The sequence below is a fragment of the Coenobita brevimanus genome, chromosome 23 (genome assembly GCF_032717465.1).
Source record: "Coenobita brevimanus isolate Jiangsu-jjx chromosome 23, ASM3271746v2, whole genome shotgun sequence".
NCBI lineage: Eukaryota > Metazoa > Arthropoda > Malacostraca > Decapoda > Coenobitidae > Coenobita > Coenobita brevimanus.
The window spans coordinates 17,399,252-17,416,443 of NC_136976.1; positions in this window are offsets into that span (position 1 = coordinate 17,399,252).

Sequence of the window (17,192 nt, forward strand, 5' to 3'; positions counted from 1 at the left end):
CAGTCCCGCAGTAGTCAGTTCTGTCGCAGCAAATACTGCCATTCACATTCAACCTTTTTTCCACCTCGAGTCTGTTCTGTCACGTTCGCTTGCGTTCCTCTTTTCCTCCCGGAATTTCAGGTCACAGATAAACAAACTGGGGAGTTCTCAGTATATATATATATATATATATATATATATATATATATATATATATATATATATATATATATTGCCAGACGCCTCAATCCCGTTTGGGGTGGCCACAAACAAATCGCCTCCAAGTCGCCCTGTCCCCCGCCATTTCACTGCCCTGCTCCCAACTCACACCCTCCTCTCTCATGTACCTCTCCACCCCATCCCTCCATCTCATCCTCAGCCTCCCCTCCCTCTTCCCCTCCACCTCACTCACATACACTCTCTTCGTCAGTCTCTCACCTCCATCCTCTCCACATGGCCAAACCACCTCAGTGTGTTCCTCATAACGCTTCCTATCACATCCACATCCACACCACAACGCTCCTTTATATCCTCATTCGTCAGCCTGTCTCTCCACGTGACTCCACAGGCTCCTCTTAAATAACTCATTTCCACTGCTCTCACTCTTGACTTGTGTCCTTCCAACAATGTCCAAGCTTCACTTCCGTACGTTAGAGTTGGTATCACAATACTGTCATGTAGTAACTTTTTCACTTCCATGCTCACTTCCCTGTTTCTTATCACTGCTTTCAAGGAACCAGCAACCTTTCTTCCCTGCTGTGCCCTTTCAAGCACTTCACCCTCCAAACCTCCATCCTTACTCATCACACTACCCAAATACTTAAACGTACTCACATTTTCCAATTCCTCACCATCCAACCTCGCTGTACATTCACTAACTTCACCTCTCTCAAAGACCATCACTTTACTCTTCCCTACATTCACCTTTAGGTTCCGTTTCTTACACACTCTCTCAAACTCATCCACCAAGCCTTGCAGCTCCCCTTCGTCTTCACTCAACAACACAGTATCATCTGCAAACAACAGTACAGGGAGTTTCCAAACACTATCCTCTCTCACCAGGGCCACTCCAACATCCACTACCCTACCTTGTACCTCTTTTATTACCCCATCCATGTACAGATTGAACAACCATGGAGACATGACACATCCCTGTTTCAAACCAACTTTCAAAGAGAAAAATTCACTTAGTTCACCATCCACACGCACTGCAGCCTTCGCACCATCATACATACTCTTCACAGCATTCAACAACTTCCCATTTACTCCATATATTCTTAACACTTTCCACAATCCTTGTCTATCCACCCTGTCATATGCTTTCTCCAAATCCATGAAAGCCGCATACAACTTCTTTCCCTTCTCTAGAAACTTTTCCACTAAAGATCTAAGAATGAATATCTGATCTACACAACCTCTTCCCTTCCTAAAGCCTCCCTGTTCTTCTCCAACTAATTTCTCTGTTCTTTCTCTAACTCTAAGTATCCTACCATACACTTTTCCTATTATACTAAGAAGACAAATGCCCCTATGATTACCACACACTTCTTTTTCCCCTTTTCCTTTGTACAAGGGAATAATTATACCTGACTTCCAATCCTCCGGGACTCTACCTTCCTCCCAGGCCAATCTGCACATCTTCCACATCCATTCTACTACTATCTCTCCCCCATGCTTCAGCATTTCACCACACACTCCATCAATTCCTGAGGCTTTCCCCGATTTAACTTTCTTCATTGCTTCCACAACTTCTATCCTACTGATTTCTTCCTGTCTTCTCACCTCCCTCCTTCTCCCAGCCATTCCCCAGCCACTTATACTCGCATTACTTCCATCCTCTACGTTCAACAATTCCTTAAAGTGTTCTCTCCATCTGCTCACTTTTTCTCCCTTCTCCACTAGTAATCTACCATTTTTATCTTTCACTCCCCTGCTAACTTCACTTCCACCCTGTCTTACTCTTTTCACTTCTCTCCAGAACATTTTCTTACAGTCCCTCCACTTTACACTCAAATTCCTTCCAAATTCCTCATCCACTCACTTCTTACTCTCTCTTACTAATCTTTTCACCTCTCTCTTCCTTTCCACATATAACTCTCTCTTCCGCCTCTCAACTTCTTCCACGCCCCTATTTCTCATCCATTCATTGTATGCTTTCTTCTTTTGTGCCACAGCCTGTTTCACCTCTTCAGTCCACCACGCTGTTCCTTGCACCCCCCTCCGTCTTCTCTTCCTTCCACACACCACATCACGTGCTGCACATATTTCTTCTGTAAATATCTTACACACACCTGCCACGTCTCCCATCTGCTCCAATTCATATTTGCCCAATCGTTCCTCCACTTCTCTCTTATACTCTGCCTTTTTCTCATCCTCTTGTAACCTTTCCACTCTCCTTGCAACTACTCCTTCCTCTCGTCTTTCCCTTCTTCTATTCCTCCATCTTAATTGCATCCTAATTCTGGCCACCACCAAGTAGTGGTCAGAAAGTCCACTCCCCCAACCTCTATACACTCTTGCATCCTTTACACACCTTCGCATCCTTTCATCCACACACACATAATCAATCATTGCCTTCCTTTCATTCAGTTCACCACCCACCCTTCTCATCACTCGCCATGTATACCTGTGGATCATTTTATGCCTGATGATATATATATATATCATCGTAGGAGTTATTTGTGAATATAATAGTAACAAACTTTGCAATTAACTTAAAAGATTTTGTAGAAGAACCAGTATATTGTTGTTCCTTCATTTGGGATATATATATATATATATATATATATATATATATATATATATATATATATATATATATATTTTGTGCTCGACTTCAAATTATTGGAGTACAAACTCTTAATTCCCAATTTTGTTTAGGGAGCACTCTTTCAGAATTCTCCGAGAATGCTTTTTTTTTTTTTTTTTTTTTTTTTTTTTTTTTTTTTTTTAACGGACATCAGTGTAGCAGATGCAGTTTTAAGTTATAGTGCTCGTAAACAGTAAAGCTATAATTCGCTCCGCTGGTGATCAAGCAGTCGTTCCGAGAGCATCCAAAAACAATCCTTCCCGCCTTTTTCTCCCTAGTTTTGTGAGCTAAACGTACCCCGTCAGCGCATATATATATCCCATTGGAGCCCGGTGTCCGGAATATTGGCGAGAACTGGGATTTTTCAAGTCTTTGTAAAGTAGGGAACCCCCGGGTAGGGACCTATGAGCTTCGTGACTATGAGCCGATAGGCGGAGGGCGGTACGTCTAGTACCCAGTCAGCGCCAGGCCTCGCCCAGCACCCTGGGGATCCAATGGGATATATATATATATATATATATATATATATATATATATATATATATATATATATATAAAGAGCTCTGATAACCTGAGAGTATAAATAATTTTAATATATTGGGAATAACCAGGAATTGGTTGCTCTGGTGATTAGCTTTAATACTGATTTACAAGCCAGCTTCAATTTACTGACTCAAGCAAAATGGCCTAAAAAAAAAAAAAAGGGTTTATTTTATTCAGATGAAGAATTTTTTGCCCGTCCTCTTACTATATGCATTTGATTCTATTTATCTTAACAGAAACTTATCAGAATGGAGAAGAAATTGTTTACTTTAATCCGAGGACGTATTTAACATTTTGTATTTCATTTCTTTAGACGATATTATTTAGATCATAAGGAACTTTTGGAACTGAGGTTAGATAGGGTTTCCAATAACCCATTCGGAATTAGGGATTCTTCCAAAGTTAATGAAAATCGTCGGAAGGTACCAAGAATAAACTAGAAAAGAATAATATTCAATAGAGACATCTCCATCATCAAGGGATTCTGGATTGTTTACACAGTTTTTGTTTTCATTATAAGGAAAATCTCCGGCATGGTAAGCGTCACTGGGGATGCACGCAGCACATTTGCTTAAACACTCCTTCTTCTTAATTTTTCTAATAATGCTTTTGTTATTTTTTTCCGAGCCCATTAACATCACGGTAAAAGTTGACAGTGAAAGCCGAAACAAGGAAGTTAAGGTTTCGCTAGTTAGCATAATAACAAAGATCAGCGACTGTGGAAGCGGCCTCTAACCACACCAGTCCTGTAACATATCTTAATTAACTTTTCTTTTCGTTTTTAAGAAATTGAAATAAAGTCGACTATAAGTAGCAAGGATGAAATAATACAGAAATACTCTTGATGTTGAGCCAAACCTTTCTCTATTTCCTCGTTGCTCTTTCCCATCATTCCTCCAGTCTGCTTTTGTGTACTCCATCATAGCCTTTCCACACCGTTCTCGGTCTGCATCTCATTCTTTTATCGACTTTGTTCACATACACACTGTCACTTCCGTATCTCCATGCCTTCCACGATGACCTAGCATTAAATGAAACTGAATGAAATAAAACACTCTCCTTACTCAGACCTGTAAAGAACATTTAATTTCAGTGTTGATACTATACCTATAAAAAAAAAAAAAAAAAACTAATGTACGATAAGGCGATGTGTTTCGGTGATCTAGCCACTTGCTTGAATGTGCCGACTAGCGTTGACAGCTTCCTAGAGCAAAAACACAGAATATGGGGAGACCGCTGAGAAGAATGTTTTGTGCGTACGGAATTCTCGGATCCCTACACATAAAACAGTCTTCTCAGCGTTCTCTTCCTTACTCTTCATTTTTGCGAAAGGAATTTGTCAGCATTACTCAGCACATTCAAGCAAGTGCCCAGATCATCAAAACACGTCGGCATCAGAAAGCATTGCACCACACATTCGTTACCTTATCGCACATATTACAAAACGCATCGTCAGGAAGCACATAATTAGACAGACAGGCAGACGCACAGATAAATAGACAAAGTTTATTTCACGGAACCATTGCAGTTTATTTACTCGGGGTCTCGTCCTGGCTTGTGGGATTTGGTTTGCTTGTGGGTCTAGACTGCTTGTGTGAGGGTTATTTTGTTTATTTTGTTCTTGGTACCGGCACCCGATATATTTTTGCATTGTGGGGACCTTTTGTGACGTTGGCGTTAAGGGGTCAAGCCCCTCCCTCGTGCATTGTTAGCCTTCCTACCTTCACACAGCTTTGTGGGGACTGTCATGGTTGTGTGGCTCGCTGATCAGCGTACTAATCTCGCAGTGCGTGAGGCACGAACACAATGCTCGAGACCAAATCCAAGGCTGACATTTAAAGTGAACACTGCGGTATGTCCATTCAAATGTTTGCATGTGGATCCACGCCAACTCTGACCGCGCATAGATTCTTCTACTCTTGCTGCCGCCATGCAGCTTTACTCAAAATTTAAACAACCACTAGTAGTGAAGAGGTTTAGGGTCAGATCAGACCGCATGCGAGTAGTTTTATTCTTGACTCTCTTCCAGTGTGATCCTGCCACTCTTCTCCGTCTCTGTCATGGCTGCTAATGGGTTCCCTCCATGTAAACACACTTAGTGGCTCTGGGAACTTGACCTCTCTCTCACTTTCCATCTCCTTTTTCTTTCTTTCTTTCTTTATGTAGTGGAGTGAGACGTTTTTCTGTCTGACTTTTACGTATGACACTTTTTTACATTTATTTCTTTTATTCACTCATTTGCCGCGTTTTATTGCTTTCTTTCATGACTGAAAGGGGTGCTGGAGAGGGACCCCTTCTCTCGGTGGCCGGATGTAACCGACCAGCTTGGGTTGTAAAAACGTTCCTCATCTCCCTCCCTATCCCTCGAATGGGGGGCAGTGGACTGCAGGAGAAGGTCAGTTTCAGCCTGTAGCCCATCGCGTTCACATTTATATGAGCCTGGGGCTAAAATAACTTATGTGGGGGTGAGAGCTTTTTTTATATTTTTTATATTTTTACACAGAATTATTTTTAACCTTGTTAATATTTTCTTTACTTTGACACCTATTATCTCTCCATTTTTTTTTTTTTAATCATTTTCGGGGGTGCGAGGTACATGTTGTAATACGTTTTCATATATGGTACTTTTCCTTGTAAGTTTTAGCTCGTTTGTGTCTTTTTTTTTTTTGCATTCTTTCCTTGCCTCTTATTGTTCTTTTCTCTTCATTGTTCCTATCTCCAGGCGCTTTTATTTAGTTTAGCAGAAGCAGTTTGAACTGGAGGGGTTAGATACAACCTTCACCAACCCCCTTCATGATCAGGTGGCTTTCCTAAGTGGCACAAAGTTGCCCAAAGTATGCCTAAATAAACTAAACCAGTATGTCACCTTGAAGACATTAATGTGGAGGAAGGATTTTTCTTCGGGGATTAGATATCACATAAGGAAGTATTTGCTTGTAAATTTTAGCTCTGTACATCGCATCTTCCTTCGTTTATCATTTATTAACATCTTTCTCGCCCCCTCTTCTAACCCATTAATTTGGTGGACTTCTTTATTTCATTTTATTTATTTATTTATTTATTTTTTGCTGCTGCCATACGAACATATTCTGCTCAGAGGACTCCCACACATAGTGCAGGGGTTAATGAAGATTGTATCCCACTCCTTCAGTACGAGACATCTCTCCTAAATTGAATAAAAGCTTCCTAATTTAAGAACTAGAAATTAGGGCGAAAAGACATTGGACTAATAGGCCATCTGTAAACAAAAAATATTTTTCCTTATATATTATTTTAGTTTAAATTTCGTTTTCCATGTCTTAATCTCTCTCTCCATACTTATGTCGTTGTTGTCGGTTATTCAATTTTTTTCCTCTTCCATGGCTACATTTACTTTTTTATTCTTGTTGTTCATATCCATATGTCTTTTGTTTATTGTTTGTTCTTAATAGACTTTAGGACATATAACTCACTCTTACCTCAATATAATCGTCTGGCGTTACCTAGAAAAAAGCGTTAGAGTTTTCCCGACCATAAGAGGGCTAATGGTTAATAGTTAATGGCTCTTATGACTCACTTGCAACTAGACTGAATTGTCTGGTGTCAGCTGGAATGGAACACTGGAGCTGCTCTTACCAAAACGTTTCTCTTCCAATGTGACCTTTATACTTTCAGCTACTCGTAGTAATTTTTATTTCCTTCAATTATAATAACCTTAAACTGAGAGAGAGAGAGAGAGAGAGAGAGAGAGAGAGAGAGAGAGAGAGAGAGAGAGAGAGAGACAGGGTATGATTTTTTTTTTTCCTTGAGCTTTCAGCTTTCCTTTCTGTTTACTGATTTTTTTTACTCCACACTGAACTTCGCTTCTTCCCTTTTACCGTTCTCTTTTCTCATTGTTTCATAGCTCTTCCATGTTATCAAACTCTTTCAATTTTTTTTTTTTAACTTCTCTCCTCTCCTCCCTTCTTTTTCCTCCTACTTAACTCTTCATTTAATAATTTCTGTTTTTCCTTCTCATATTCTCTCCTCCTTTTCCTATAGCTCTTCTTTCTCTTCATAGTTTTCCTGCTAAACTCCATTATCCTCCCTCCCTTCCAGTTCGCCATTTTCAATGTTTTCTGTCTTTCTTCTATACCATTCATTTTCTTGCTCTTGCTTCTCTCTCCTTCCCCAGCACCATCCAATCCTTTTCATTCCTAAAGCTCAAATTTCTGTTGCTCATAATTTTCCTCTATCTTTTAACATATATAGTTTGTCTGCCTGCCTTCATCCATTCCCACTCCCAGTTTTTCTCTGCATTCCTCTTTCTAATCCGTGCTCTTGCCTCATTCCAGAAATTCTCCCTCACCTCCATCATTCTTACGTTCTGTAATTCCATATAACCTAGTCCTTTCGATTACTTTGCACTTTCATCGCTCTCTGTCACCCCTCACTTCCATGTTTCACCCCTTACTCATTGTGTCACTTTTCAACACTCTGTTCTCACTATTCATTTTATATTTTACCTCTCAACCCTATCTCTGTTCCCTCCTTGATTTCCACCTTCACTCTATTCTCGATAATAATCTTAGTCTCACTCCGTACCAGCTACTTTCCACCGCCTAACTGCCAGTACCAACCTCTTTTTCTTCCTTCTCACAGTAACCGCCTCATCCTCCCACCTAAAACCCCTCAATGCTCACCTCTTTCCCTTCATCTAAATTATAACCCGCTTCCCTTCACCTCTTCCTCCTCTCCAGATTCTAACCCCTCAGCCATTACCTCTCCTCTCCAACTTCCTCCTCCTGGCCATGTGTGGGCACAACAATACGTCTTGATAAATCACAATTAATTGGCCGTAGTGTCAGCCTACACAGGGGGAGGGTGAAACCATCACCGCCATACACCCTTCTCTTCGTTTAATTTTCCCGCTTGATGGGTTCTGATAAAGTGCATTAGGTTTATTACGACTTTGATGCCAGTGCAGTCAAATCCACAGCTGTTACAGTGAGGCTTGTAATTAACTTGCGCTGCACTGAGAGTGTTATATACCCAGGGACATCAAGACCATTAAATTGTTGGTGAGCAGACACTGGTAATAATATTTAAACATGCGTCAACAGTAAACGTTTATCTCAAGTGATATTATCATTTCTTTTTTTAAGGGCTCCATGCATTGCATGAGGCTTACTAAGCAATCATAAAAATGTACGTACAGTATGTATCAACTTATATAACTCTCAGTCATATGTAGGAAATTAGAAGGTAGTAACAATATGTCGCAAAACAGGCGTGCTGTCAAAATGTTATCATAATTATCTTCTCTGATTTTTGTTGATACTGTATAGAATCCACTTAGCTTTGATGAAAATGCTTTTGGGGTATATGTAAGAGGAAGGGCGTCAGTAACATTTGCAGAACCATGTATAGTGGCATTTAGTTCTCTGCGTCAGTTCTCTACGTCTCTCTTGATATGCCTATTCACAGTTTTTGTAAACTAGTTCAAGGATTTGTAAATAAAAGGGTGAAATTTGAAAGTAAGTGCAGATGAGAGTGAAGAAATGGCTGCTTAGAGAAAATATGTCCAGTACTGAATGTGGTGGTATGCAGAAAGAAATTGTAAGTATCGCAAGAGATTGTATTCCAGGAGACACTGATAGAAAAGAAAGGCAACTGTGAGAAGGAAGTACTATGAAGTCCTTGACATCGAAGAGAGGACTGGGTACACACGCTGTAAGAGGACTGCATTAAGTTGCGTTTGTGCTCATGTTAACACTTAACGGATGGTCGTGGGACTTAGATATGCGTACAAAAAATCAAGACTGAGAGTATTGGATATGGCAGTTCCAATTGACTATGGGTGGAGTAACTGAGAAAGATTGACATTAGTGGCAAACACTCCGATTAGTGAAGTATGTAAAATAAGGAAGTTGTAAGATCGAGCAAAGGAGTGAACTTTGATGGTCTGGTCATAAAAAAAGAAAAATGATTCGAATAGAATGGTAATAAGTGTGGATATAAAGGTGATGTGGAGAGCTAAAAAGATGATTGGACATGGTAGAAAAAAATATGTTAATCAAGAAGGAATGAGAGCTGAGGAAGTAAATTAATATATAATAAATAAATAAATAAATATACCGACAGAGGATAAATGTGGTGGGTGAAGTACCCATATAGATGTTTACTATAACAGAGATTCCCCTCCCTTTTTAATTTGACAATCGACGAAATTATCCATATCTCATTGGCCTATATGGGAAAGTATTGTTTGGATTGTTTGACCTGTGATGTGGAATTGAGGATTTCGAAGGACAACGTGATACGGGAATGGATAAGTGGCTCACTTTGTTGGGCTCTTTCGTGATTGTTCTCCCAGTTTTGTGGTTTCGTGCTCCCACAGTAAGTTATTTCTGGATCTTTTGTGTCCCATATATTACTGGGAAATAGTTTGATGATGATGATGATAGTGATGATGATGATAACTGGTACTGAACAAAGCAAAGCATATTTTAATCGAAGTTTGCTTGTATTTATAACTTTAGGACATCAGACCCCTTTGAAGCGAATAATAAGAGTAGTATCCAATTGCAAGGTCACTGAATGAGGAAGTTATTTAGGATAAATTGCTATTATTTTCGAATATTTTGTCACAATGTACGTTTTAACCCTAACTGAAATGTTTCACAAAATCGGTTAGTGCGATGACATTTATTCTTACTCCTGCTACTTTCAGTTGCATAGGTTCCTCTGGGGACATTATTATTATTTGTTTTTTGTAATGGATTAGATTTAACCGTCACTGATCCCTTCACCACTAGAGGTCATACCTGAATAAACCAGTGTTCTGGTATCAGCGATAAAACAAGAAGAACTCAGAGAGTGCAACACCCGCTCCCACTGGGTGGTCTAAGGACCAAACATATGAATTTGCCCTGTGACCCTGAGCATCGAGCTGCTACTCTCAAAATCGAATTACTTCATTGGTGTCTGACTCCTAATCTTTCCACTAAGGTTGGTTCAAATCGGTTCAGAATTGTCTGAGATTACCTTGCCCTGTGAATTTGATTTGACTTTTTCCCATGACCTTGATCTTTGGGTAGGTGTTCTCAAAATCGAATCCGTGTTTACTTGTCATATATTAAACTCTTTCATGAAGCTTGACCTAAAAAAAAAAAAAAAAAAGTATCTAAAAAACTGATGTTCGACCCTTCTATTAAACGTGGTTCGAATCAGATGAAGACTGCTTTAGTTATTCTCTTTTATACACAAGCACGCGGGTCGAAATTTGGCCTTTGACTACTTCTTTTCAAAACCGAATTCTTTCGTTGTTACCTTGCCTTCATTCCATCCACCAAGTTTGTTCAAAATTGGATAACAAGACGTTGGAATAATTTGTTAGCTGCACCCATCCCTGCAATATTGTAAGGAGAAAAGATAATTACTTACGGGGGAGGCAGTGGGGCAGACTCCTGAGCTCCCACCCTCAGTAAACTTTGATCTGGGTGAAGGTCTGCTTTGCAAAATTTCGTGTGCCTACGTAAAAGTCATAGTACTGTACCCCAGGGGACAATCTCCGCGTGAGGGGTGGCCACTGGGGGTCCAACCCCGCCTAAAATATTGCCGGGGTGATTATCTACCAGTATGCAAAATTTCGTGTGCTTAGGTTAAAAACCACGACTTTGTATAAAGGCTTTGGCAAGGCCCTCCCTTCCCCCTCGGGATGCGGCCATGACCTCAATAAAGGTTTACCATTGTGCATAATTTCATATTCTTAGGTAAAAAATATTATGACATTTTCCCCCATGGGTGTGCCCCCCTGGCAGTGAGGGGTGGTCATCAGAGGAAACAATCTGCCTGAAATGTGACCGGGGTAAACGCCTACTAGCACGCAAAATTTCTTGTTCCTAGGTTAAACACTATGTCCGTGCAAATGGCTTTTGTCAGGGCCACCAGGAGCCGACTCTTCGCCCACGAGTTGCGACCCTCGATGGTTGAAACCTTCCCATATGGTGTCCTGGTTGAACGTCTATCAGTATGCAAAATGCCATGCTCCTCAGTGAAAAACTTTGCCCTTGCATACCGACTTTGAAGACCATCGGGGAGGCTTTCCTCCCTGTTGGGGGCTGCCCTCTGTGTTCCACCCTTCATATTAACCGGTTGTGAGTGAAGCTCCTCCAGTGTGCGGAAATTCTTATTCCTTAATAAAATGTAAACGTGGCAGTAACTAACGGTTTTGAGTCAGACAGCCGGAGACCGGCGCCATCCAACCAGGGTTCTACCTCTCCTGAAAGCTGGCACAGACGGCGGTCTACCATTGTGCATTTTATTTTTCCTAACATTCCCTCGATACGGTCTGGACCTCAGTTTTCAAGAAAGTACAATAACTACAGTATGAGTGTGTTGGGGAGGGAGTGACGCAGGAACAAGCATTACATTTGGCCGCACCTGTGTGTGCAGCAAAAACTACTTAAGTGGGTAGATAGGAAGGTGGGTGGGTAGATATGTGAATATATATAGACAGATAGACTGAGAGGTAGATATATAGATAGAGTGATAGATAAATGGATAGATAAGTAGACAGGTAGATATGTGAACAGATAGATAGGTAAGTAGGTAGGTAGATATGTTAATATATAGATAACAGATAGAGATGAATAGAGACAAACATACAAAAATAGAGACAGACAAACCTCCAGCACACACACACACACACACACACACACACACAGGGAGAGAGAGAGAGAGAGGGGGGGGAGGCTAGGATCAATAGAAAAGGAATGAAAAGCCCTTCTTCGGACAGACTGGACAGATACTGGTGAGAGAGAGAGAGAGAGAGAGAGAGAGAGAGAGAGAGAGAGAGAGAGAGAGAGAGAGAGAGAGAGAGAGAGAGAGAGTGTGGTGGGGGAGCCTCAACATGTGGTGGCCCAAACAAAGCGAGTGGCAGCAGTTGCAAGAGTCAGGGAGCGGAGACATTTGTTGACGACAGCATGACGGAGCCAAGCGGGGGAACAGACCATCACGGAGACCCAGGAAAGCGACTGGGAGATAGAATGTTGTTGATGGAAAGACTTATTTTAAGTGGAGGGATTTTATGTAGACTGAGAGATGTTTACTATTGATAGACTTATTGTACGTGGATGGTGTAATTGAAAGTACATACAGTTATTATAGGTGGAGGGATATTTGGAGGAGAGACTTTGTGAGTAAAGATATGATTTTTTGTAGAAATTTACTGATGAGAGACCTAATGGGACAAGAAGGACGACCATCCAGGAAGCAGGATGGAGACAGTGGGAGAGAGATTATTGTGAACTAAGAGAATTTAACTTTCGGTGGATAGTAGAGAGAGAGAGAGAGAAAGAGAGAGAGATTTGGAGGACAGGGGAGAGACAGGAGGATATGAAAGTGTCAGGGAAGACATGAGAGAGAGTAAGACGGGGAGAGAACATACCAGTAACAGAGACTGGGGTGACAGCGTTTTAGAAAGATAGATAGGTAGGTAGGTATATATATATATATATATATATATATATATATATATATATATATATATATATATAGAGTATACGTATGTATATGTATACTCAGAGAGAGAGAGAGAGAGAGAGAGAGAGAGAGGCGGGGAGACTAGGATCAGTGGAAAAGGAATGAAAGTGCTACTGTATCAGACAGACTAGACAGATATTGACAAGATCAATAGGAAGACGTGAGGGAAGGAGTAAGAGAAAGAAGAAATGAAGGCTGCGTCAGAAAGAAGGAGGAGGATAAGGATGATGATGATGATGATGATGAGGAGGAGGAGGAGGAAAAGTAAGTTAAAGATGAAGAGGAGGACTAGACACTGAAGCAATGACAGAGAGGAAAATGGGAGGGAGAGGAAGAGAGAAGAAGAGGGGGAAAAGACAGAAACAAAAAGGAGGCGACGGTAGAGAAGGGACAAGTAAGGGACAGCGAAAGAAAGACAATTTAGGCAAGTTGGAGTGAGTAACAGAGAAGGGGATGAATTATAGCAGGAGAAAGGGGGAAGAGAAGGGAGAAAATTGAGGAGGAGGAGGACGAGGACGAGGAGGAATCAGTAACAGAGGAGAAGGGAGAATTGAAATTAAAGAGGAGTAGCAGGAAGGGAAAGGATGAGTAGGAAGCAGTGACAAATAGGAGGAAGAGGAAGACATGGATGAGGAAGGAAGTGACAGAAGCAACAACAGAATAAGCGGAGGACGAAGTGGAGGAAGAGCGGGAAAGAATCGGAATCAGTAACAGAGAGGAGGAGGAAGAGGGAGGAAGAGACTGCAGCAGTGATAGCATGGACGAGGAACAAGAGGAAGGAAGAAGGGGAAGAGGTAGGAGAAGGAAGTGAAGGAGGAGATGGAGTAAGTAAGGGAAGGAAGCAGTGACGGAGCTGGAACAGGAGAAAAAATAATGCAAACATAAAGACAAGAAGAGATCCAGCTCAGTCAAGGTGGGGAAGAGGAGAAAAGGAAATAGGCAGAACGGAAGAAAAAAAAAAATGAAGCGGGATGAAGAGAAAGAAGAAATGTTAAAGAACTGAGGAGGAGGAATAGAATAAACAAGAGACCAGGAGAAATATATGAAAGTGACAGGAAAGAATGGAACAAAGATATGGGAAAAAGTCAGGAAAGAAGTCAATTGAACGTAAAGAGAGAGCAGTCAAGCAGGACAGGAAAGAAGAAACAGGAAAACATAATAATAAAAAATACGCAGGAAGAAATCAAGGAAACAGAAAAGAAGGGATGCAAGAAAATGGGGGGTGGGGAGATAGAGAAAGAAAGAGATCAGCTAAGAAGGGGAAGGAAAGAAGACTGGGCTGAAAAAGAAAAAATGATGGGGGAAAGAATATATGAGAGAGACGGCGAGATATGTTAGTGAAGGGAGGGATATGGATAGTTACAGGAAACAGAAAGGATCAATGCAAAAACAGAAATACAGAGGGAGAGAACAAGTGAGAGTGAAAGAATGAGAACAGTGATAGGATGTTTCTAATAGCGCATGGATGAAAAGACAGACCAACAGAAAAGTGTGGAAGTTTTGGAAGGGCCTGGAAGGGAGGTAAAGAAAATAAACAGGAAAGGTCAACGGGAACATAAAATCGGCGATGGGAAGAGATCAAGAATAAGTAAAAAAGCAGACAGAAAGATGTCCAGAGGATGGAAATTGAGATAGATTCTGTGATAGGGAACTAAGTAATGATACAGTAACATATGGGCAGGAACATAAGGAAGTTGTAGGAAGCATTACAGAAAGATACAGGAGACAGACATGAACAGTCAAGAAAAAGTTGAAATAATGAAGGCCAAAGATTAACTAGGGAGGAAAAGAAGAGATGAAAACATCAAGAGAACGAAGGAGAGAATACAGAAAAGGAATGACAAGGGAATGCAAAATTGTCTCCATGCAGCTACAGTACACGGGCATGCATCAGAGCAAATTGCTATGATGATTAATAAACATACAAAAAGTAGGATCTCACAAGTTGCTTGTTTATTTACTTTGACGTTTAACCTCATAATCCCTTTAACGACCAAAATAAAACAAAGCTGAAAAAAATTATGAAAAAGTTATCGGGCTGTAGGCCCAAGGAATAAATGTGACAAATCTTAAACGAATTGGTGAAGAAACAGAGGAATGGGGCAAAGATTAAAAAATATATATTTTGCAGGAAATAAGAAAGAAACGGAGGAAATTTAGTAGTTCTCCTCACTTTGGTGTCGAAACCTGAAAATACGCGGAGGAAATACAGTAGCTCTCCACACTCTGGTGTGGAGACCTGTAGATAAAGGAAGAGATGAGACGGCAAGAAATAAAATATCACATTAGAGAAAAGAGACCAAAGAAAGGGGAAACAGGACAGAAAGAGATCAGGAAGGACGGGAAACAAAAGGCACAGTCAGTGCTAAGAAACTTGTAGGAAAGTATATACAGTAATTAACGGTGATATACAAAAATACTGTATATGGAAGTGATTAGAATGAATGGAACCTAGCTCAGGAAAAGAAAAGACAGAAAGAGATCAAGAGAATGTAATATGAGAAACAGAAAAAGATCAAAAGAACGTAAAAAAAAAGAAAGAAGAAAACAATAAAGGAAACGAGAAAAAAAGAGAGAGGGCTCTGAGAGGACAGAATAAAAAAGGAAATTAATAATGATAGACAAAGCATATGGAAGTCATAAGAAAGTATAAAACAGAGAAAAGGAAAAGAAAATACAGAGAGGGTCAAGAAATTTTTCAGACACAGGTGTGAAAGTAACAAGAGAACTTAAGAAAGTGGACAGAAAAAGAACAATTAGAGTGGAATGAAAGGAAAGAACATGGAATCAAGAAGACTTAAAAATAGGGATAGGAAGAGCACAGAAAGGCAGTGACATGGGTGTTGGCAGGGAAGTAATCAGTGGGAATCAGCAAGACACGCTCCTCTCACGAAACCTTCAGTGGGAACATCAACGGTCGAATGGTGATGGCTTTGGTCTGTGTGTGTGTGTGTGTGTGTGTGTGTGTGTGTGTGTGTGTGTGTGTGTGTGTGTGTGTGTGTGTGTGTGTGTGTGTGTTTTGAAGGACTGTCTATCTTTCTCATACCTATAGATACAAAATTATACAGACAGACAACAATAGATAGCTAGAAAGATAGAAGAGCTCATAGATAGACACAATCTATCTATCTATCTATATACCTAGGCTGCTTCCCCCAAGGAAAGGGAGGTAGCCGAGACAGGACGACTCACTCTCCATTTACTCATCCATTCAAACACATTCATTCGCATCTTAGCCCCAAAGGGGAGAACGGACAGATCCTCACCGCATCACACCGCACAAGGGTCAACTGCGCAATGCAATCAGTGACATCCACAGCAGGGCCTGACAGCAGAACTGGTTTACCCCTGCCACATCATAACAGACCCATCCCCTTACCCGCACCTGACCTGACTAACTGATCAGACACAATACTAGGTAGTATAATCCGCAGGCAAAAATTCATGCTGAAGTTAATGTTCACAGTCATCGAGTCCATTTTATTTTATTTTTCATTCTGTCATGCCCCAGGAAACAGGAATACCAGATATGAGTTATGTTTTTTTTTTTTTAAGACTTTGGAAACATTTATTACACTATTCTCTCTCTCTCTCTCTCTCTCTCTCTCTCTCTCTCTTTCTCTCTCTCTACCGGTATATATACCTATCTAAATTTATTTATCTATCTATATGTGTTATCATCGAAGAAAATAAGAACCAGAGAAAAAAGGACACTATTCCTACACGCACGCACGCACGCACGCACGCACGCACGCACGCACACACACACACACACACACACACACACACACACACACACACACACACACACACACACACACACACACACACACACACACACATTACCATATGCATTGGCGCAATGGAACACACAACTCTGACAAACCCCCGGGCACACCATTCGTTTCCTCACCCAGTCGGTTCCTTCCATTCCGTAGTGTCTCATATCCACCGGCACTCCTACCCTCCTGTCCCTTCCCTTTTCTTTTTAACCAACGCCTTTCCCCTTCCCCGTCCTTTCCTTATCATCTCTCTATCACTTCTTTCACATTCCATTCCGACAACGAAACCCATCCTCTCCCCCTCTTCTCCTTCTCCCCCAGGCAACACCTCCAATCCCTTTTCCCTCATTTCCCCACCCTTCATGCATTTTCCCTTCCTCCACCTGTCCTCATTTTATTTAGTTTCCTGTCCCAGCGTTCCGAAAACATCTCTTTCCTCCCTCCTCCCATCCCCCTTCCTCTCATCTAGCAGTATTCTCCATTTTTCTGTCCTCCCTTACCCTCTTCACACAGCACCTCCGATACCTTCAAAATTCCCACCCTTCCTCTTATCCTCTTCTCTCTATCACCTCCTT